The 24644-nt window shown below is 45.9% G+C and overlaps 1 protein-coding gene across 1 annotated transcript in view; it reads left to right on the top strand.

Moving 5' to 3' along the window:
* LOC141161492 (carboxypeptidase O-like) overlaps positions 1–24644 on the top strand; it is a 421709-nt gene that overhangs the window by 175085 nt on the left and 221980 nt on the right. The window lies entirely within an intron of this gene.

The raw sequence follows: 24644 nt of genomic DNA, 5'->3' as shown, positions 1-24644 counted from the left end.
GAACTTGAAGTGTAGCATGCATTGCTCCACAAATGCACGACTTTGTCTAGGATCCCCATAATAACGTAGCGGATCCGCGGGAACGAGAGCAGATAGATCCATCTGGACGGGTGCGTAATTCGCCTGGAACTCAGCTAAAGGAAAAAAATATATATTTATTTATTTATTTTAATGCATGTATTCGCTGGAAAACTTCTCAGAGAGCGAAGGCCGTGGGGCTCAACGGGAACCATGGCCTGAGCATGCTGTTATGCACACGCCCGGGCTGAGCGGCGTGTGCGTGTGATTGTAGTGATTCCACTGGACCATGAACCGGAGAGTGCCTGGAGGGGCGTGACTAAGTATCTGGCCGATCCGACCAAGATGGCACGACGGCATACGACGCCAGTGCACCAGGGAGAAACCGGGCAGAGGGACCAGGTGCTACTCCAGGTCAAACTCCGGACACGGGGGTTGACCCACACAGGGATTACTGGATCAGGCTGGTTAGGCTGGCGCACAGACTGGAGGGTATAGGCAGGCACGACTGGTATGCAGGCAGGCGGGTAAAGGCAAGCGCAGCTAGAGTGCAGACAGGGAGGCACTAGCAGGTAGGAACACAGGCGGGATAGGACCCAGTACACACTGGGACTCAGGAACAATACAGGTAGAGGGGTACAGGCAAGCACAGCTAGAGTGCAGACAGGGAGGCACTAGCAGGTAGGAACACAGGCGGGATAGGACCCAGTACACACTGGGACTCAGGAACAGGCAGGTTAGGCTGGCACAGACTGGTGGATATAAGCAAACACGGCAGGTATGCAGATGGGTGGATACAGGCGAGTATGCAGGCAGGGAGGTACTGGCCGAAAGGACGGGCTGGAGCACAGAAAGGTTAAGACCCAGTACAGACTGGGTCACAGAACCGCAGATGCGGTAGACAACCACAGCAGAGAGGGAACGCCCGAAGCGGTGGGCAAGAACAGAGCAGGACGGGGCTGCAGGAGCAGCGAGCACAAGCAGGGCAGGACAGGACTGCCGGAGCAGCGGGCAGAAGCAGGGCAGGACAGGACTGCCGGAGCAGCGGGCAGAAGCAGGGCAGGACAGGACTGCCGGAGCAGCGGGCAGAAGCAGGGCAGGACAGGACTGCCGGAGCAGCGGGCAGAAGCAGGGCAGGACAGGACTGCCGGAGCAGCGGGCAGAAGCAGGGCAGGACAGGACTGCCGGAGCAGCGGGCAGAAGCAGGGCAGGACAGGACTGCCGGAGCAGCGGGCAGAAGCAGGGCAGGACAGGACTGCCGGAGCAGCAGGCAGAACAGGACTGCCGGAGCAGCGGGCAGAAGCAGGGCAGGACAGGACTGCCAGAGCAGCGGGCAGAAGCAGGGCAGGACAGGACTGCCAGAGCAGCGGGCAGAAGCAGGGCAGGACAGGACTGCCGGAGCAGCGGGCAGAAGCAGGGCAGGACAGGACTGCCGGAGCAGCGGGCAGAAGCAGGGCAGGACAGGACTGCCGGAGCAGCGGGCAGAAGCAGGGCAGGACAGGACTGCCGGAGCAGCGGGCAGAAGCAGGGCAGGACAGGACTGCCGGAGCAGCGGGCAGAAGCAGGGCAGGACAGGACTGCCGGAGCAGCGGGCAGAAGCAGGGCAGGACAGGACTGCCGGAGCAGCGGGCAGAAGCAGGGCAGGACAGGACTGCCGGAGCAGCGGGCAGAAGCAGGGCAGGACAGGACTGCGGAGCAGCGGGCAGAAGCAGGGCAGGACAGGACTGCCGGAGCAGCGGGCAGAAGCAGGGCAGGACAGGACTGCCGGAGCAGCGGGCAGAAGCAGGGCAGGACAGGACTGTCGGAGCAGCGGGCAGAAGCAGGGCAGGACAGGACTGCCGGAGCAGCGGGCAGAAGCAGGGCAGGACAGGACTGCCGGAGCAGCGGGCAGAAGCAGGGCAGGACAGGACTGCCGGAGCAGCGAGCAAAGGAGTCAGAGCAGGCTAGGCTGAGTAGGGGGGACAGGGCTCTGTTCACACGGAACAGACAGGAAGGGAAAGGCAGAGCCAGACACCCACAGGGTACTAGCAGACAAGTAGCGAGTGGACCACAAACTCACAAACGGGAGTACAGAGACAACAAGCAGGAGTTAGGTACGAGTTCAGACTCTGCAGAAAAAGGAAGGGAACGGACATAGAGGCAAAACAGGTAAAGGATAGGAGAGAGTTCAGACTGGAACTGAGTGTACGGAGGAGACCGACACTGCAGCGGAATACAGGAGCGGGTCTGGGAATACGGCCCCCAGAGAGGCAGGACGAACAGGCAAGGTGCGTGTTCAGACAGGACAGACAAGATACAGGAGCAGGTCTAGGTAATCGGCCCCTAGAAGGCAGGAGGAACAGGCTAGGAGCGTGTTCAGACAGGTCAGACAAGATACAGGAACGGGTCTAGGTAATCGGCCCCTAGAAGGCAGGAGGAACAGGCTAGGAGCATGTTCAGACAGGCCTGGAAATACAGCCTCCAGGATAGGCAGACAAGAGAACACAGAACGGGACCTGGCACCTTCAGAGTGCAAGCACACACTGAATGGAACACTATGCTCAGGCAGGGATAGATGGGAGCAGCTGAGCTATATACCAGGTGACAGACAGCAATAGGCTGAGGACGCACAAGGGGTGTGACCCACAGCAGGTACAAAAAGCAGGAAGTGATCGGGCGCCGCCCTTAAGCAGCAGAAACAGACACAAACAGACAGCATGGAGGGAAGCCAGAGAGACATTCTGGACAGGAGATCAAGTGCGCGCTCTTGCACAGTGGGAGATGGACCACTATGCAAGGACGCCGCCAGGTATGTTACAACGACTTTATTCTTCGGGTCGGTGTGATTTCAGCAATGCCAGAATCATATGGGGTTTTTATGACTGACAGCTGTCACACACTAAAAGACGCATTTTTTGTAAAATCTAGTTTTTGCATCGCCATATTTTGAGAGCTATAATTTTTCCAGATTTTGGCAGACAGTCATGTGATGGCTCGTTTTTTGCGGGATGACTTGACGTTGTTATTGGTGCCATTTTCAGGCACGTGACATTTTTTGATCGCTTTCTATTCCGATTTTTGGGAGGCAGAATAAACAAAAACCAACAATTCAGGAATTGTTTTTTTTTTTTTTTTTAATTCTGTTCCGCGTGTGGTAAAATTGATGAGGTATCTTTATTCTTCGGGTGAGTACGTTTACAGCGGTACCACATTTGTATCATTTTTCTATGTTTTGGCGCTTATACACAATAAAAGCTATTTTATAGAAAAAAATATTTTTTAGCATCGCTTTATTCTGAGAGCTATAACTTTTTTATTTTTTGGCTGATGGAGCTGTTTGGTGGCTTGTTTTTTGCGGGACGAGATGACGTTTTCAGCGGTATCATTTTTATTTATATGCGTCTTTTTGATCGCGTGTTATTCCACTTTTTGTTTGGCGGTATGGTGATAAAGCATTGTTTTTTGCTTTTTTTTTTTTTTTTTTTTACCGTGTTCACTGAAGGGGTTAACTAGTGGGACAGTTTTATAGGTCAGGTTGTTCCGGACGCGGAGATACCAAATATGTGTACTTTTATTGTTTTTTTTTTATAATAATATTTATTGATGGGTACATTATATTTTTATTTTTGGTGGATTATTTTTTTTATTTTTTTTTAATATTTTTGCAAAAAAATTTTTTTTTTTTTTTCCACTTTCACACAGTTTATACACTTTATTACTTTGTCCCACTCTGGGACTTTCACTTTTTTTTCTCTGATCGCCTGCATGGCACAGGAATGCAGCACCATCCCTATGCCATGCAAGCTGTCAGAAATGCACAGTGTGAAGATTGCTTGGAGATGCACCGCGCATGTCCAAGCAATCTTCCTGCTGTCTGGTGACCCGGATGTTGTCATGACGACATCGGGTCGTCATGGCAACACCCGGGAAGCCTTTGCAGACTGCGCTGGAAGCCGGAAGAGGAGGTGAGCATCGGCGATCAGCTCCCCTTGCCCCCGCAATGCCGCGATCGACTTCGATCGACTTTGATCGCAGCATCGCGGGGGTTAATGTGCTGGGAGCGGTGCAGGACCGCTCCCTGCACATAGTACCGGGTGTCAGCTGTGACAATCAGCTGACACCCGGCGGCGATCGCGCCCGCACAGCTTGTGTGCGCGCGCGATCGCCATGACGTACTAATACGGGTCTGGCTCTTAAGTCCCAGGGCACAGACGCGTATTAGTACGGCAAATGTTGTTAAGGGGTTAAAGGTTTTGCAAAAACAGAGAGCAGGGAAAGCAATTCACCTCCCCTGTTACAATTGTGTATTTTTTCATGAACTGATATGAACTTTTTTGTTCAGATTGGTCACTATTTTTTCAGACATAAGAATCTTTTTCCACTAAATAATTTGATAAATTGCCCTTTTTTCCAAAAAAATGTTTTTATGGTTTCACATATGTCTTGCATTGGTGACCTGTATTCATGCTTCTGTCATTGAAGCAAAGCTGAACTTTGGGATCCTGAAAAAGGCAGTAAACAATAGAGCAAAGAAACGCAGCAAAAACACAGCAAAAAATGCAGCAAAACCTGCTTTTTGTAAGCAGCTTCTTTACTGCCAAGAGAGCAGGTTTTGCCTGCTGAAAAAAACGCAGCAATAATGCAACGTGTGAACATAGTCTTAGCTTGTCCACGGTAATTGTGGCAGTTAGACATCTAAGGCTGAGGTCACATGTTCAGTAATCATTCATTTTAAACAGATCCAGTAAGCCAAAAAAAACAGATCCAGTTGCAATCTGTTTTTTTAGCCAAACAAAAAAGTTTTGTATGAACAACTATTTGATAACAAGATAACTGGTTGCTGCTAAACCTATTTTATGCAGATGCTTACCGGACATCTAAACACAGCCCAAGGGCTTGCGCACAATAGTGTCTATAAAATAAATTGATTCCATTCTCATCCAGGAGAATGGGACATTTTTTCTCACTTGTCATCCCTGTGCCATCCATATGTAGGAGAGTGTACAATTTCCCAGCAGTGTGCACCATTTGTGATTAAAGACTGCCATCTACTGTTTAGACAGAACCCTGCAGAATGAGAAAAAAGAGGAAGTATTGCAGGGAGGAAGGTGAAGCACCAGGTCAGGTGACCCTGATGACACAGTTCTTTGGTATGAGAAGCCAGTGCGCCAAAACAGGAGCAGATTTGGCACTAGAAAAGAGAGAGGTGCAGACGTACACAGGAGAAGACGCTGCGGCCAGAGTGAGAGGCCACAACAGGAAATATGTGCCAGCAGAGTTCTGGCTGCTTGCAGATAGGGCTCAGACAACACCAGATAAGATCCAGAGCCCCCACCACACCTGAGGTCACGATCTACACCAGTTAAGACTCGAAGTCCAGACTGCGCCTGTCAAGGCCCGAGCCCCAGACCTGCGCTGGTCATGATATCGAACGCCAAGATCTGGAGTCCAGCCATCTTCTCCCCAGATCCAATAGACAGCCGTTGTAGGTCAAGCACCAAAGTTCAATGAGGAAACTCTGCTAGAGGGTGGACGCCTGCGGTGGGGAACTGGAGATGCGAGTGAGCCAGGTCATTACTTGCAATACTGGTGTACGGTACAGGAGTCAGTCAGGGTGGTGCAATAGGTGGAGTGGGGACTATCCAGAGTGCGAGAGACACAGAGAGCATTGATAGACTTTGTAAAAAGGACTTGCGACCTAGCGAGAAGAACCGGAAACCCCCGCTAGGTCCAACTATATAAAGAGGATTATTATAGTGGTAACTAGTGATGAGTGAGTGTGCTCATTTAACCCTTAAAATGAGCATGCTCAGGTTCTCATCGAGTAGTTTCGGAGTGCTCGGCATTTCAGTAACAGCCGCCGCGGCTGCATGTGTCACATCTGTTAGACAGCTGTGACACATGCAGGCATAGCCTGCCTGTGTATATTGAATATTGTACTCTGTAATTACCCTGTTACTCCTGAATTATTCTTTGTTCAAATCACCTCTTTCCTATAGTCACACACGGAGAATAAATAGATAAGTAAGTTACTCCACTTTGTCCTTGTCTGCATGTTGCATCCCAGTCACTTGCTTTACACATATACAATCCATTTTTTTACTCAGCAGTTATTAATAGTGATGAGCGAGAATGCTCGCCACTGCTCGGTACTCGCCCGAGCATCTCAGTACTCGAGATGCTCGGAGATCGCCAAGTACTTTCGAGATGCTCGGGCGGGAGCTCGGCACCCCATCCTGCATGTTTGGCACTATTTAGAGCACCAATCATGCAGGGATTGTCTGCCACTCACTGTAATGTCACAGCCATGGTGGTTGTGGCATTACAGTGATTGCCGAAATCGATGGGAACAGTGCTCACAGTGAAACATGAAAAGCCGGCAATTCATCAGAGGCATACACCGGTACCAGACAATTTAGAACAGAAAGAATAGAGCATCACACATAGATTAGATAAATAGAAACATGTCAGTCACATATATAATAAGTACAGTGACAGTGTTGGTTACTGTACTTGTTATTTAGTGTTAAAATAAAGGATTTATTAAAAAAAAAAATAATAGTGTTTTCATGCACCCGTCTCTTTAAAAAAGCCGGCCGGCAATTCTCCAGCGGCATACATCGGTACCCGACAATTTAGAACAGAAAGAATAGAGCATCACACATAGATTAGATAGATAGAAACATGTCAGTCACATATATAATAAGTAGAGTGACAGTGTTGGTTACTGTACTTGTCATTTAGTGTTAAAATAAAGGATTTACTAACAAAAAATTGGCGTAGGGTTCCCCGTAAATTTAGTCTCTAGTCGATTTTAAGCAGACGGCTGGGGCAGATGTTTGAAGCCTGGGAAGGGGGTAATACCCACGGAGCTTCCCAGGCTACTAATATCAACCCCCAGCTGAATACCTAGCCTTTACCAGTTATTAAAATGGGGGACCCCCCAAAAGAATGACGTGGGGTCCCCCCTATTTTAATAGCTAGCAAAGGCTAGGCAGACAGCTGGGGGCTGATATTAATAGCCCAGGAAGGGTGCCATGAATATTGGCCCCCTCCCAGGCTAGAAACATCAGCCGTCAGCCGCCCCAGAAATGGCGCATCCATAGGATGCGCCAATTCTGGCACTTAGCCTCGCTCTTCCCACTGCCATGTAGCGGTGGCAGTGGGGTAATAGGGCTGCGGTTGATGTCAGCTTATAATGCCAGCTGACATCAAGCCCAGGTTAGTAATGGAGAGGCGTCTATAAGACACCCCCATTACTAACCCCATAGTCAAAGTTAAAAAAAAACACAAACACCCAGAATAAAGTGCTTTAATTGAAATAAACACACAATTCTTTAATGTTCTAAATTAAACTATACTTACAATCACGCCCATTCCAGCTGAAGCCAACGATCTCCTGCAATAAAAATAAAATAATAAACCAACCTCATCCTTACCTTTCCGTGGTTCCCAGGACGGTTCCAGCTCTGCTACATTCACATGACAGGCTAGATCACAGCCGAAAGCTGCCATCCAGCTTGCCATGCCGCAGACACTGAGAAGCGCAGGCATGCTTGCGCTCCTCAGTGTCTGGCTGTGACGGCATCCAGATGAGCCGAGTTCATGTCCATTGAACTCAGCTCACCTCATGCATGTCACTGACAGCGTGGGAGAATTCTCCTGCGCTTACATAGAGACTAAAATTACAGGGAACCCTACGTCAAATGTTTTTTAATAAATCCTTTATTTTAACACTAAATGACAAGAACAGTAATCAACACTATCACTGTACTTATTCTATATGTGACTGACATGTTTCTATCTATCTAATCTATGTGTGATGCTCTATTATTTCTGTTCTAAATTGTCTGGTACCGGTGTATGCTGCTGATGAATTGCCGGCCGGCTTTTTTAAAGAGACAAAAACACTATTATTTTTTTTTAATAAATCCTTTATTTTAACACTAAATAACAAGTACAGTAACCAACACTGTCACTGTACTTATTATATATGTGACTGACATGTTTCTAACTATCTAATCTATGTGTGATGCTCTATTCTTTCTGTTCTAAATTGTCGGGTACCGGTGTATGCCGCTGATGAATTGCCGGCCGGCTTTTTTAAAGAGACGGGTGCATGAAAATCGGAGGTCACTAGTGTGTTCCAAGTGCCCTGCTATGTTTTTCATGCACCCTCCTATATACCCTGCCTGCCTGTCTGCCTATATATTCTGCCTGCCTGACGTTTAATTGAGTACTGTTCCCATCGATTTGGGCAATTTTTGACCTTCTGCAGACCGCCGGGGGGGACCACCAGAAAAATGCTCGAGTTTCCCATAGACTTACAATGGGCTCGTTGCTCGGGTCGAGCACCCGAGTATTCCAATGTGCTCGACCCGATCTTCGAGCACCCGAGTATTTTAGCGCTCGCTCATCACTAGTTATTAATCATTTACAGAACCATTTAATTTCTTAAGAACAGAATTGTAATGTTTCTGTAAAAATCGTATGTTAATAACTTTCTACGTGTGCCCTGGGCTTTATGGACCAGAAACGTATTATTACGACATGGCGATCGTGCCTGCCCGCAGGTTGTGTGGACGCAATCGCCACCGGGTATCAGCTGATTCTGACAGCTGACACCTAGCACTCAGTGCCTGCACTGCTCTTGGCACTTTAACCCCCTAAATGCTGCAATCTCTGCGATCGCAGCATTTAGCGAGCAACCAGAGGGACAAAAGAACCTCTGCTCTTGGATCAGAGATCCCGCGATGACATTGTCGCGGGGTCATGATCATTGCCATGGTGACTCAATATTGTCATGATGACATCCATGTCACCAGGCACCAGCAAGTTACTTTGATCATGTTCAGTGCATGATCAAACTAACTTCTGTCAGTGCAGAACTGACAGTCATGAAGTATAGCAGTGATCCTGCATTGCTATACCTTATAACTGTGTTCAGCCTGCAGAAAGTGAAGGCAATAAAACTTGGCACAGTTATTAGTCCTTCTCTACATAGGTGCCACCCAGGGACACACACTGCTCCCATCTCTTTAAGCTACTGCAAACACCTCACTTGTAGAAGTCGACAGGTTGTTCCAAAAGCCACTTTGTGACTTCGGAAATCAGAGTCTCATCATCTGGAAAATGCTTGCCCTTCAAAAATAACTTAATTTTTGGAAAGAGGTGGACGTCTGATGGTGCAAGGTCAGGTGAATAAGATGGATGCGGTAGAATTTAAAGCCACAGGAGCATGCTTCCATTTGAGCAACATGTGAGCTGTGAACTGGTGCATTGTCTTGCAGACAGCGGACAATTTTGGTGAGCATGCCACATCTCTTGATTTTGATGGCCTCCTGCAATTTCTGCAACAGTGAAGCATAGTATGCCCCAGTGATCATGGTACCCTTTGCTAGAAAATCCATCAATACTCCTCTGTTCTGGTCCTAAAATACTTTGAGCATGACCTTGCCTGCTGAGGGTTGGACATGTGCCTTCTTTGGAGGAGATGAGTCATGTTGCTTCCATTGCATCGACTGGACTTTAGCCTCAGGATCATGGTGATGGACCCAGCTTTCATCCTGTGTAATCAATCTGTTGAAAAAGTCCTCCTGGTTTCCATGGCACATCGTCAATAGAGCCTGAGAGCATTGGACTCATTCTTGTTTCTGGAAAGGTGTGAGCAGCCGGGGAACCCAAGAGCGGATACCTTATGCATGTGAAGATGGTCTTGGATGATTTATTCCACGGACCCCATACTAATCTTGACATTTTGGGCTAGGTGGCTAATGGTTAAGTGGTGATTTTCCAAAATGGCGACCTTCACTTGCTGTATGGTGTGTTCATCAATAGCAGAGCAGGGTCGCCCTGGAATTGGAGTGGTTTGCACCGAAGTCTGACCACATTTCAATTGACGATGCCAGTTCTTGACTACATCATATGATGGAGAATCATCACCATAAACCTCTTTCATCTCATCGAACTTCTCCTTTGATGTGCAGCCTTTCAAGTAAAGGAACTTGATGACTACTCTGTATTCCACTGGGTCCATTATCAAACCTCACACCACTTCAGGACCTGTAAAATCAAAAACGTTATCAGTTCTTAGTTGCAAATTGGCACGTAACCTATAGAGACTTATATCATTACACATGTGAAGTTTCAGCTTCCTGTGATAAATAGAAGTGGGTCAGGGGAAATCTTTAATGAATGCCCCTCGTAGCTCTCAGAATAAAGTGATGCTATATAAATGTAGCATCGCTGTAAACGTACTGACCTGAATAATAAATCTGCTTTATCAATTTTATCACAAGCGGAACGGCATTAGAAAAAAAAAAAAGAATCCTGAATTGCTGGTTTTTGTTTATTCTGCCTCCCAAAAATCGGAATAGAAAGCGATCAAAAAATGTCATGTGCCCGAAAATAGTACCAATAAAAACGTCAACTTGTCCTGCAGAAAACAAGCCCTTACATTACTCTGTCGGCCGAAATATGGAAAAATTATAGCTCTCAAAATACGGCAATGCAAAATCTAGTCTTTGCAAAAAAAAAGTGTTTTTTAGTGTGTGACAGCTGCCAAACATAAAAACTCGATTTAAATCTGGTATCACTGTAATTGCACCAACCCGAAGAATAAAGTCGTCTAATCGCTTATACTGCACAAGGAATTACGTAAAAACTAAATAAATCCAATTCTTCACCTGCTGCTGATTTGTTCATTATGTTTCCAAAAGATCGCAGTATGGCTTGGCTCACATTTATCCTGCGCTCTGGGCTGAGTGCTTACGCTGGAGTTTTCATTTAAATCTCTGAAATACATGATTCAGATAGAACCCTCGGCGGGAGATTCCCTGTAATGAGGCAGATGGAGGCACCGTGGACGCCGTCTGGCCTGTGATCCCACGGTGTCCATCTTTTTATTAGGCGTGCATAAAAGTGCTATTGGACACAGTTTTGTGAACCTCTGAAAAAAAGGACACTGCTAAACAGAGGCCAGACGGAGTCCAGAGTAAGGCCTTTTTCACACCTAATGATATTTCCAGTACCAGAAAAAACAGTACCGTGCGTTCGTGTGCACCTGTGTGGCAACCGTGTGCCGCCCCTGTACCGCATCAGGAGCACACGTACCAGCGCATGGGAATCAGCGGTACAGTTAGCGCTGTTCCCAAGCATCGGGTGCTGAACGCTGCGCTCATTATTGTCCCCTGCCTGCGCTGTGCTCAGCAGGCGGTGTCCTGTCACTCACTTAGCTCAGCTCAGCTCTGAGGCTCGCTCGCTGGAGTGAGTCATTCTCCCCGGGGCCTCGGTGTCAGCGGTCTGGTGAATTACAGCGCGGGACATCTTTGGACAGGTGAGTATATGGATTTATTATTTTATTCTTATTTTTATACCAGGACACCGCAGGAGCAGAATGCTACTCTCATCATTGTCCCTTGCTCGCACTGATCGCAGCGCAAGCAAGGGACAATGATGAGGGCAGAGTTCAGCACCCAGCACTTGGAAACAGCGCTGACTGTACACTGATTCCCAGGCACCGGTACCTGTCATGCTGATGACACACGGATGTCATCCATGTGTCATGAGTGTGGGACTTTTTGCTGCTAATGCAGCGTGAGAAAAATGGACATGTCAACATGTTTTGCACTCGGACACACGGTCTGTGGAAACACACTGACATGTGCACAGACCCATTCACTTGAATGGGTCTGCGTGTATAAGTGTCTCCGGTACGGGTGGAACTGTAACCACACGTACCAAACACACTGACGTGTGAAAGAGGCCTAACTCTGCTGCCTCATTATAGTGAATGGATCCCACAGGGCTTCATCTAAATTACACATGTGGTCAAAATTGTTGGCAAATAAATAAAATATTGGAAAATATTGTCCTCCGTTTAAAATGGGCAAAACGCGTGGTAAGGGACGGGGCAGTGGACGTGATGGTGATAATGGTGCATGCAGAGGACAAGGCCGAGGTCGTGGGCTAGCTGAAATTGTACCACAACAAACACCCACATCTTCTCGCTCGACCATCCTGTCCCAATTAATAGGGGGCAGCAGAACACCACTATTGAACACAGAGCAATGTGAGAAAGTTATTGGTTGGATAGGAAATAATGCTTCCAGTCACTTAGCCACCACCACCACCACCCTGTCTTCCACACGGTCAAGTCTCAGTAGCTGAGAGTCTGGACCGCATATTCCTCACCCTGATCATCCTTCCTACCACCATGCCAAGTGCCCGGAGACAATTGATCCCACACTTGGACACTCCGAAGAGCTGTTCACTTTTCTATTTATATATTCGGACCTCTCGCCCGGTCCACTTGAAGCGGAGCAAGCGGAGATTGCGTGTAGCGATGCCCAAATATTTGAGCAGCCATGGTCACACGAAGGCAACAGTGGGAAACTGTCACAAGAGGTGGATGATGATGAGACACAATTGCCAGAAAGTCAGGAGGAGGACCAGGGTGCGGAAGTGGAAGACGAGGTGGTGGATGATATAGTAACTGACCCAACCTGGCAGGGGGACATACAGAGCGAGGACTGCAGCACACAGGGGGAAGGAGGCATATCACCACAACAGGCAGGAAGAAGCAGTGTGGTGGCCACAGACAGAAGGCGGGCAATTGTTCCCCTTAACATCAATACGACGGAAGTTGCCAGTACAACTGTGAGGTCTTCCCAAGTCTAGTTGTTTTATAAAGACTCTGCCGATAACCCCAAAAAGGCCATTTGCACCACTTGCCAGGCCAGCATCAGCAGGGGTAGCAAAACTGACTACCATCAGCATGATCAGGCACATGGCAGCAAACCACCCGACTAAGTAAGCCAAACCCCAGGATCCAGGAACAGTATCTGCGGGTGGCCCCACTGCATCTTCTGCTGTTGTGCATGCAAGCCAATCCTCTGTCCATGGCGCATGCAAAGATGCCCTCCTGCCCTGCACCTTTTGTTGCATACTCTCAAGTAGCACCATCAGCGAGCACGTCCTTGTCTCAGTGCAGCGTTCAGTTGTCCCTACCCCAGTCCTTGGAACGCAAGCGTAAATATGCAGCCAATGTCCCACAGATCTCACTACTAAATTCACACATTTCACGACTGCTTTCGCTCGAAAAGTTGCCTTTTAGGCTCGTTGAGATGGAAGCTTTCCGCAACCTAATGGCGGCAGCCGTCCCTCGGTACTCGGTACCCAGCCGCCACTATTTCTTCCGATGTGCTGTCCCTGCATTACACAAGCACGTGACCCACAACATTAGCCGTGCCTCAACAATGCAGTTACTGGGAAAGTCCAACTAACCACGGACACGTGGACAAGTGCTTGTTGGCAGGGACGGTACATCTCGCTGATGTCACACTGGGTTAACATAATGGAAGCCGGGACCCAGTCGGTCCTTGGGACGGAACACATCCTCCCGACGCTGAAGATTGTGGGCCCTGGGTCAATCAGGGTTGCCCCCACATTCTACATCTCCTGCACCTCCTCCTCCTCTTCAGCATCCATCTCCAAAATGACCACATCAGTCCCAAGCTGGAAGCACTGCAGCACTGCCTTGGCCAAGCGGCAACAGGCTGTGCTGAAACTAATATGCTTAGGTGACAAACCACACAATGCTGAAGAGTTGTGGACAGCTCTGAAAGAGCAGGCAGATCTGTGGCTGACACTGCTGAACCTATAGCCGGGCATGGTCATGTGTGACCATGGCTGTAACCTAGTGGCGGCTCTGAAGCGAGACGAGCTCACACATGTACCATGCCTGGCCCATGTGCTTGACCTCATGGTTCAGCGGTTTCTCAAATCCTACCTGGAGCTGCCGGATCTGCTTGTCAAAGTATGCCGCCTATGTGCCCTTTTTAGAAAGTCACCTACAGCTTCCGCCGCCCTTGCCGTGTTTCAGCAGTGTTTGCAGCTTCCAGCTCACCAACTGGTTTGTTATGTCCCCACGCGTTGGAACTCTACATTGCAGGTGTTTGGAAGGATTTGTGAGCAGAAGAGGGCAGTTGTTGACTACCAGCATCAACAAGGCCGTCAGTATTCAGTTCAGACTCCACACATAAGACCTCAGGAGTGGACATGGATGTCAGACATATGTACCATCCTCCAAAACATTGAGGACTCCACCATAATGGTGAGCGGCGGTGATGCCACAATTAACGTCACCATCCCGCTTCTCTGTCTTCTGAAACGCTCTCTGTTCACAATCAAAGAGGATGCAGAAGGAGCAAGGAACCATACAGTGTGATTACACACAGCCCAGCCTCATCTCATCCCAACGTGGATTGGGTGACAATGAGAAAGGAGGAGGAGGAGCAAGTTTCATGCGCTATAGACGGTACTACCTGCAAAACTGTCATACCGTCTGTTCAGCCTGGATGGCCTGAGGACAGAGAGGAGGAGAGCATGGTCAGTTGTCCTCTTGGTGAGGACACGGAAGTCTTGCCTGTTAGCTGCCTCGGATGCATGGCTAAGTTTATGTTACGTTGCCCTTCCTGCGACCCTCTTTTTCTCCAAATTTTGGGTGACAGTCATTACTAGTTGGTGACACTTCTACACCCACGCTACCAGGAGAACTTTCTATCTCTTATTCCCAAGGTGGACAGGTCTGCTAAAATGGGACAGTACCAGAAGGCCCTTGTTGCGGAATTATTAAAAAAATTCCCATCTGAAAACGCTGGTGGCAGAGGTCACAGTTCATTGGACAACCAAGGACTACAGGCGAGAGAGACACAACTCCAATCCAGCAGAGGCAGGGGAACACTGTCAAAGTTCTGGGACAGTTTTCTCAGCCCCTCCCATCTTACAGGCCCTGAGGAGAGGGGTACTCTCACAAGGAGTGCAAAGTTTGGGAAGATGGTAAGAAAGTACCTTGCCGACCATACCAACGTCGTCCTCGATTACTCTGTGCCTTATAATTATTCGGTATTCAAGCTGGACACGTGGAATGAACTGGCTCTCTACGCCTTGGAGATCCTGGCCTGGCCTGCTGCTAGCATTTTGTCAGAGCGGGTTTTTAGTGCCGCTGGTGGAATTATAACTGATAAGCGCATCCGCCTGACAACTGAAAATGCTGACAGGCTGACTCTTATAAAAATGAACAAGGGCTGGATTGGGTCAGACTTCTCAACACCACCGAATAATAGCAGCGTAACATGAACTCAAATCCTATGCCTTTTTTTTGGGAGGTGTATTCCCATGCACCTCTTCACACAAAATCATAGAGAAAGATGAGGATAAAGCTAATCTATTAAATAATTTTTTTTCGACAACTTTCACAAAGGAAATCGAACTAACAGGAGAAATGAGAAGTGACAAGCTTAATCCTCCACTAAGTATGACAAATCTAACCCAAGCTGGGGTACAGAAACACCTCAGTAACATTAAAATAAACAAATCACCAGGACCTGATGGCATACACCCACGGGTACTAAGGGAACTAAGTAATGTGATAGACAGACCATTATATCTCATATTTAAGGACTCTGTTGAGACTGGGTCTGTGCCACTTGATTGGCGACAGGCGAATGTAGTGCCAATATTCAAAAAGGGAGCGAAAAGTGACGCCGAAAACTATCGGCCGGTGAGTCTGACGTCCGTTGTGGGCAAAATTTTTGAAAGCTTCATTAAAGAGGCAATTACGGAGCATCTTGATGCTAATAATCTTTTAATCCCGAACCAACATGGATTCATGAGGAATCGCTCCTGCCAAACAAACCTGATTGACTTCTACGAGGAGGTTAGCTCTCGAGTAGATCAGGGGGAACCAGTGGATGTTGTGTATCTCGACTTCTCAAAAGCGTTCGATAGCGTGCCACATAATAGGTTGGTATACAAAATGAGAATGATGGGGCTGGGGGAAAATGTCTGCAAGTGGGTAGCTAACTGGCTAAAGGATAGAAGGCAGAGGGTGGTTATAAATGGAATATACTCAGATTGGGTAAGCGTCACTAGTGGGGTACCACAGGGGTCTGTACTAGGCCCAATGTTATTTAATATCTTTATTAACGACATAGTCAACGGGATAAATAGTAAAATATCAATATTTGCAGATGACACAAAGTTATGTAAAACAATTAATACAAAAGAGGACAGTGCAGACCTACAGAGGGATTTGGATAAGCTGGGTATGTGGAGCATTAAATGGCAAATGAGGTTTAACGAGGAGAAATGTAAGGTCATACATATGGGAAGGAAAAATGGAAGTCACCAGTACTCACTGAATGGGAAATCATTGGGGAATTCAGAGATGGAAAAGGACTTGGGCATCTTGATTGATAGCAAACTAAATTGGAGTGCCCAAAGTCAGGCCGCTGCTGTAAGGGCAAACAGGGTAATGGGATGTATCAGAAGAGGTATAGCTGCAAAGGATGAGAACATTGTTCTTCCACTGTACAAAGCACTGGTCAGACCACACTTGGAATACTGTGCTCAGTTATGGGCCCCAATATATAGAAAGGATATAAATGAGCTTGAAAAGGTACAAAGGAGGGCAACAAAATTAATAAAGGGAATGGAGGGACTGCAATACCCAGAGAGGTTGGCAAAACTAGGACTATTCAGCCTGGAAAAGAGAAGGTTGAGGGGGGACATAATAAATGTGTACAAATATGTTAGGGGACAGTATAGAGACCTTGCCAGGGATTTGTTCAAAAGGAGGAATATTACGGTAACAAGAGGGCATTCACTAAGACTGGAAGAGAAAAGGTTTCAGCACCAGCATAGGAAGGAGTTCTTTACGGTAAGAGCAGTGAGAATATGGAATTCACTGAGTGAGGAGACGGTAATGTCGGATTCACTACACCAGTTCAAGCGGGGACTGGATGCATTTCTAGATACCAGGCAGATTTCAGCGTATACTTACAAATAAAATAAAATAGTAGGTTGATACAGGGATTTATTCTGACTGCTGGTTTCAGAGTCGGGAGGGAATTTTTCCTCAGGTGAAGATTGGCCAAATCATTTGGGGTTTTTGCCCTCCTCTGGATCAACTTTAGCAATTACAGAACTAACAGGTCGAACTTGATGGACGCAAGTCTTTATTCGGCTTTACAAACTATGTTACACCTACACATGGGTATACTCTTTCTGATTTTGTCTTTTTGCTCTTGTCCTCCTCCTTCTCCTCATTCTCCATCACCATATCATTCACCACCATAACTACCATCACCCCCTCTACGTGTCTTGCAAGGGGCATTGGAGTTCCTCCAAATTTTTGGCAGCCTTGCTTCACTGTATAGGCAAACAGTATGGGAGACCCACTTCCTAATAATGGGAACAACAAAGCATAGCTGGCTGATGCCTCTCTAACAATAGCGAGGGCCGACTGCTGGCCCTTTAAGAATAGTAAGGCCTGCATGATGGCCCTATAAAAATAGGCTTTGTGACTTTCAGAGTCCCTCCATCATAACTGGAACAGGATGTGTCTGATGATGTGTCACGCACCATATGGCCAGATAAGGTTGTAAAATGTTAAAATGACATTTCCCGGTGAATGCATTAGTCTTAAAAAAAACAAAAAAGCAGTAGGATCTTTCTTTAGCATAAAAACCAGAGTCGCCAATTTAACCTCAATGTAGTCACATTGTTCTGCTCCTGCACCTCCCCCTCCTGTTCAGCCTCCATCTCCGAAATGACCACATCAGTCACAAGCTGAAAGCAATGCAGCAGTACCTTGGCCAAGCAGCGACACGCTGTGCTGAAGATAACATGCTTAATGCTTAGGTGACAAACCGTTCAGCACTGCAGAGTTGTTGAAAGCTGTAACACAGCAGCCTGATCTGTGGCTCTCACCACTGAACATACAGCCAGGCATGGTCGTGTGTGACAATGGGCGGAACCTGATGATGGAGAAATGACAGCCGGAGTAGATACAGTTTCCCTCTATGCCAGTCCCTTCACTGAGCTAAAGAATATGGCTGTGGTAAAATACAACTCCCACTGAGAAGCAGTTACAAACTGAAAAACATTGGGCCCACCAGAGGATTTGATTCTGAGGGCTCACCTTTGTCCCCCTCTCTAGCGCACCATAGCTGCTGCAAAGTTTGCGCTATCATGAACTCTCCTGATGGAGAAGCCAGGGCCTTCCCAAGGATTCTCTGGTGGGACTGTCCAACCCTGCCGAGAAGCAGTCCTGGCTAAGAAAAGTGTGTGGGAAGGTTTCCGGACACTCTATGGCTCCTTTTTTACTGAGGTGGAAATCCAATCAAACACTGGGAGAACATACAAAATCCTTGCAGATGTTGTCCTTGCTAGAATTTGAACCAAGGATCCCAGCTCTGCAAGGCTTCAGTGCTAACCACTGAGCCAATGTGCTGCCGTTCACCCTCTGATATCTAACAGGCTGGAAAAACTTGCATCCACTGCCACTTGGTATCTTCAGCTCCTTTGTGAGAAACTAATGTATTTTGGCAGCCACTCAGTCTACCAAATAGAATTCCTGAGAAAGAAATTGTGGATGGCTTCGCTACTGGTACTGGGGGCAGTGCTAATACCATGGCGTTGTACCATAGTTCACGGGAAAAATTACAGGCTGGTAGGAGGCAAGCAGATTCCCACAGAAAAATACCAGCAGTAATGTTCCGAGATCCACACTTGAGGATGGCGGAGACGATACCGGGAGAAATAGTGGCGGCTGGGGACCGAGTATGGACACCTGACCGCCGCCACCATGAGGTTGTGAAAATCTTCCACCTCCACAAGCCTAAAAGGCCACATTTCAAGTGCAAGCAGCTTTAGAGGACTTCCTGTGAGAAATGGCAGCTGGAGTAGATAGGGTTTCCCAAATATCAGTACTTTCATAAAGCTAAAAAATTTATCTGTGGTGAAATACAACTCAGTGACAAGCTGTGGACTTGCTCCCTACCGTCCCGGGCCACATTCACTTGTCCACGTGTTTGTGTTAGGCGGTCCTTATCAGTAAGTAAACTAGGGAGGGTAATGTTGTAGGACCCGTGCTTGTGGAAGGCGGAGATGACACCTGGACAAATAGTGGCGGCTGGGGACCAAGTATGGACACTCGGTCTCCGCCGCCATAAGGTTCTGGACAGCTTCCACCTCCACGAGCCTAAAAGGCCACATTTCAAGTGCAAGCAACTGTCAAAAATTTGGCCGTATAGTATTGCAGCCTGTGGGTGGGTGGCTGGCTGCATACTTGTGCTTGCATTCCAAGGAAAGGGGTAGGGACATCTGAACGCTGCACTGGGACAAGAACGTGGACAGTGATTGTTGTAAGTCTGCAATGACAGGTGCATTGCGGAGGCATCTTCTCATGCGTCAAGGATTACTTATGATGGGCACACTTTTAGGCAGTGACCTGGGGGTCAGAGATACTTCCAGGGGTCTTCCCCATGCTGTTCCCATGTCTTTTCAGCACTGTCTGCATGTGTCTGATGATGTGTCACACATCACATAGCCAGATAAGGTTGTAAAATGTTAAAATGAAATTTCCCAGTGAATGCATTTGTCTTAGTTGAAAGCAATGCAAAAGTGCAGAAACGCATCAAAAACGCTACGTGTGAACATAGCCCAAGGTGTGGAGGGGCATTTTTGCCTTTGTATATTTATTTTGCCTTATATATATTTCATTACCCTGGAAAAGATGTTCTTTATCACATTTCCCAGGAAAATCCATTTTGGTTTCGTTTTTGTATGTTTTATTGTGAGTCTGTAAAAGAGGCGTAATACCTCTGACAACGTTGTTGACAGCAGTGACCTGGGAGTCAGAAATGCTTCCAGGGGTCTTCCTCATGCTGTTCCCATGTCACTTGAGCACTGTTCCCATCGATTTGGGCAATTTTTAGGCCCTAGCAGACCCCTGGGGGGAGCCGCCGGAAAAATGCTCGAGTTTCCCATAGACTTACATTGGTCTCGTTGCTTGGGTCGAACACCCGAGCATTGCAATGTGCTCGACCCAAGCATCGAGCACCTGAGCAATTTAGTGCTCGCCCATCACTATTCCTGGACTCTTTTGTTACCATTCGTATTATTCTTTGATTTGTCATCAATTTTCCTCCTGCGGCCATGTTCAGGGGAGGTTGACTACAGTCCCATGGATCTTAAATTTTTGAATAATATGTGCAGCTGCAGTCACAGGAACATCAAGCTGCTTGGAGATGGTCTTATAACCTTTATCTTAAACATGCTTGTCTATAATTTTCTTTCTAATCTCCTGAGGCAACTCTTTCCTTTGCTTCCTCTGGTCCATGTTGAGTGTGGTACACACCATGTCACCAAACAGCACAGTGAGTATCTGTAGCCCTATATACAGGCCCACTGACTGATTACAAGATTGTAGACACCTGTGATGCTAATTAGTGGACACAACTTGATTTAACATGTCCCTTTTGTCACGTTATTTTCAGGGGTACCATCATTTCTGTCCAGGCCTATTTCATGAGTTTAATTTTTTTTTAAATTCTGTGGAAGCAGGGTTGAAAAGCAATGTCTGACTTTCATTTGTTCATTTTCATAGATTTTTATTTTATTATTGCTTTTGTCAGATTCAAGATATTTCTGTGACCATTGTGGGTTTTTCTTTCATTAAATGAGGGGTACCAACAATTTTGACCGCGTGTGTATGTAGGAGCTGTGTAGGGAGTCTGCATACTATTCTAGGAAAATCTGCGCTCCAGGAGGCAGATAGTGCTCCGTCCCTCCCGAGTCTCTCCGTGTGGCTAAGCAGTACTGTACAGCTACATATGGGGTATTTCTACATTCAGCAAAAACTGCGTAACAAATTTTGGTGCCATTTTTACCTATTTCCGAGGGTGATTTTTTTTATTTTCACGGCACTATGTTATAAAATTTTGTGAAACATTTGGGGGTTCAAAGTGCTCACCACACATCTAGATAAGTTCCTTAAGGGGTCTTGTTTCCAATATTGGGTCACTTGTGGGGGGTTTCCACTGTTTAGGCACATCAGGGGCTCCCCAAACGCGACATGGCGTCCGCTAATTATTCAAGCAAATTTTACATTCAAAAAGTCAAATGGCGCTCCTTCCCTTCTGAGCCCTACCATGCACCCAAACAGTGGTTTTCCCCAACATATGGGGTGTCCGATTACTCAGGAGAGATTGCACAACAAATCGTATGGTGCAATTTCTCCTGTTATCCTTATGAAAATGTAAAATTGGGGGCTGAAAAACATTTTTGTGGAAAAATTTTAAAATTTGATTTTTATGGCTCAATGTTATAAACTTCTGTGAAGCACCAGGGGGTTCAAGGTGCTCACCACATATCTAATTAAGTTCCATTAGGGGTCTAGTTTCTAAAATGGTGTCACCTGTGGGGAGTTTCCACTGTTTAGGGACATCAGGGGCTCCCCAAACACAACATGGCATCAGCTAATTATTCAAGCAAATTTTACAGTCAAAAAGTCAAATGGCGTCCTTCCCTTCCGAGCCCTGCCGTGTGCCCAAACAGTGTTTTTTCCCCACATTTAAGGTATTAGCGTGCTCAGGAGAAATTGCACAACAAATTTTGTGGTCCATTTTTTACTTTTATCCTTGCAAGAATAAAAAAAAAATTGAGTCTAAACTGACATTTTTGTGAAAAAAACTCAAAATGTTCATTGTTTTCTTTCACATTCCAAAAATTCCTGTGAAGCACCTGAAGGGTTAATTAACTTCTTGAATAATGTTTTAAGCACCTTGAGGGGTGCAGTTTTTAGAATGTGTCAGTTTTAGGTATTTTCTGTCATGGAGGCCCCTCAAAATCACTTCAAATGTGATGTGGTCCCTAACAAAATGAAATGGTTTTGTAAATTTTGTTGGAATGAGAAATCGCTGATCAACTTTTAACACTTATAACTTCCTTACCAAAAAAATGTTGGTTCCAAAATTTTGCTGATGTAAAGTAGTCATGTGGGAAATGTTATTTATTTACTATATTTTGTGTGACACAGCTCTCTGAATTAAGGGCATTTAAATTCAAAGTTTGAAAATTGTGAAATTTTCCAAATTTTTGCCAAATTTCCAATTTTTTTCACAAATAAACACCAGTCATATCAAATAAATGTTACCACTATCATGAAGTACAATATGTCACAAAAAAAAATCTCAGAATCAGCGGAATCCGTTGAAGCGTTCCAGAGTTATTACCTCATAAAGTGACACTGGTCAGAATTGTAAAAATTGGCCTGGTAATTAAAGTGCAAACAACCTTCGGGAGTAAAGGGGTTAAACATACTTTTTTTTACAATGGAACCTCTGGGTGATGCCTAAAACTGTACATTATTACAGGCATCTATTAAACATAAACTTCCTGATGTATATAATAAATATAGGCAATAGATGCAGCATCAAAATAATCTTATGAAGGCAATTAACCCTTAATAGTAAATTGCTTTCCAGTCATTAATGTTGGCTTGATAACCATTTTAAATAAATATGTATTATCTCTCTACCTGGTGGCTAGAGAAGCAGATTAACCTTGAGCAGTACATAAACTACACAAGGCTCCAGAAGCAACTGCCAGGTGTTATGCATCTGGGATCGACGCCTTGAACCTGTGCTGTGTGGGAGTATTCTCTATCCACTGAGCCACTGTAGTTACACCTTTTCTCCAGGTGTTTACTGTCTGTTATCCATTTTTTACTCTTTTTAGGTTAACAGGTGTTTTAATTTATTTATTTGTCTACCCAATCACCCTTCTCGTGTGGCTATACACTGTGTTCCAAATTATTATGCAAATAATATTTTTTCAGATTTTCCCAAATTACCTATATGAATTGCAGTCATTGTAATTTTCCAGTCAGATAACTATTAGAATACAATTGAAAGGTTTTTGTACAAACTGCCTATGATAACAGTATATTTTTAAAAAAAATAAAAAACTCAAACTGCACTCAAAATGCATGTTCCAAATTATTATGCACAGCAGAGTTTTCAACCTTTTCATTTTAATAAAGAACAAAAAAATGGTCATTTTTGAAATTATAAGCATTAGCAGGTTATTACAAACTGAAATCAAACAGTTTTCAACTCAAAACTTTATTCTAGGTGATGTTACATTTGCACATAGGACCGCTTGTTCGAAAGGAGCTTCTGAACTCTCTCGTCCATTGAATTTGTCAAGTTTTGGATGGTTTCTGCTTCAATTGTTTTGCATGAGGACAGAATACCCTCCCAGAGCAGTTGCTTAGACGTGAACTGCCTCCCGCCATCATAGACACTCCTTTTGATGATGCTCCAGAGGTTCTCAATGCGGTTGAGGTCAGGGGAGCATGGGTGCCACACCATAAGTTTGTCCCCTTTTATGCCCATAGCAGCCAGAGATGCAGATGTGTTATGTGCAGCATGAGACGGGGCATTATCATGCATGAAAATGATCTTGCTGCGGAATGCACGGTTCTTCTTCTTGAACCATGGAAGGAAGTGCTGTTTGAGAAACTCAACATACATCATGGAGCTCATCTTTACCCCTTCAGGAATCCTGAAAGGGCCGACAATCTCTCTCCCCATGATTCCAGCCCAAAACATTACTCCACCTCCTCCTTGTTAGCGCCGTAGCCGTGTTTGCATGGGGTGTCCATCAACCAGCCATCCTCCACTCCATCCATCTGGACCATCGAGATCATTTCATGCATGATAATGCCCAGTCTCATGCTGCACATAACACATCTGCATCTCTGGCTGCTATGGGCATAAAAGGGGACAAACTTATGGTGTGGCACCCATGCTCCCCTGACCTCAACCCCATTGAGAACCTCTAGAGCATCATCAAAAGGAGTGTCTATGATGGCAGGAGGCAGTTCACATCTAAGCAACAGCTCTGGGAGGGTATTCTGTCCTTATGCAAAACAATTAAAGCAGAAACCATCCAAAACCTGACAAATTCAATGGACGAGAGAGTTCAGAAGCTCCTTTCGAACAAGGGGTCCTATGTGCAAATGTAACATCACCTAGAATAAAGTTTTGAGTTGAAAACTGTTTGATTTCAGTTTGTAATAACCTGCTAATGCTTATAATTTCAAAAATGACCATTTTTTTGTTCTTTATTAAAATGAAAAGGTTGAAAACTCTGCTGTGCATAATAATTTGGAACATGCATTTTGAGTGCAGTTTGAGTTTTTTATTTTTTTTTAAATATACTGTTATCATAGGCAGTTTGTACAAAAATCTTTCAATTGTACTCTAATAGTTATTTGACTGGAAAATTACAATGACTGCAATTCATATAGATAATTTGTGAAAATCTGAGAAAATATTATTTTCATAATAATTTGGAACACAGTGTATATACTTTCTCCCTACTGGTGTTTCCTGCTGGTGATATTCTCATTTGGATGTCCAGCAATCCTGCTGTTGTTTATGCCAGTCAGTGAAAGACCACCTAGGGTTTATCTCTGCTGATTATGCTTTTCACCTACTTTTCACCTGTATCTTGTTTAGGAAGTAAAGGGCATATTCTCTAGCAGTAGGTACCTTATCTCCTCACTTTGTATTTCATGGTTTGTTTTAACTCCATCTGGAAGCGCTTTCTATCTCAGCACTCCTTTCCTTCTGTAGGTAAATTTCACTCTTCTCTGCCCTATGGTTCCTTAGGAGGAACGTGAAGCGCTTGACAGCCTTTCAGGCAGCAAAGGTCCAAGCTGCCATCGTTTAATCTATTAGGGCTATCTCTGCTCACGCAGGATCAACTAGGGTTTGCGGGATCAGAATCTCTAG

This window comes from Phyllobates terribilis, unplaced genomic scaffold (assembly GCF_046119375.1).
Source record: "Phyllobates terribilis strain yellow unplaced genomic scaffold, ASM4611937v1 Scaffold_9__5_contigs__length_417890890, whole genome shotgun sequence".
In the NCBI taxonomy this organism is placed as follows: Eukaryota; Metazoa; Chordata; class Amphibia; order Anura; family Dendrobatidae; genus Phyllobates; species Phyllobates terribilis.
Note: the sequence above shows the minus strand (reverse complement) of the source record. Positions and strands in the feature narration are given on the sequence as shown.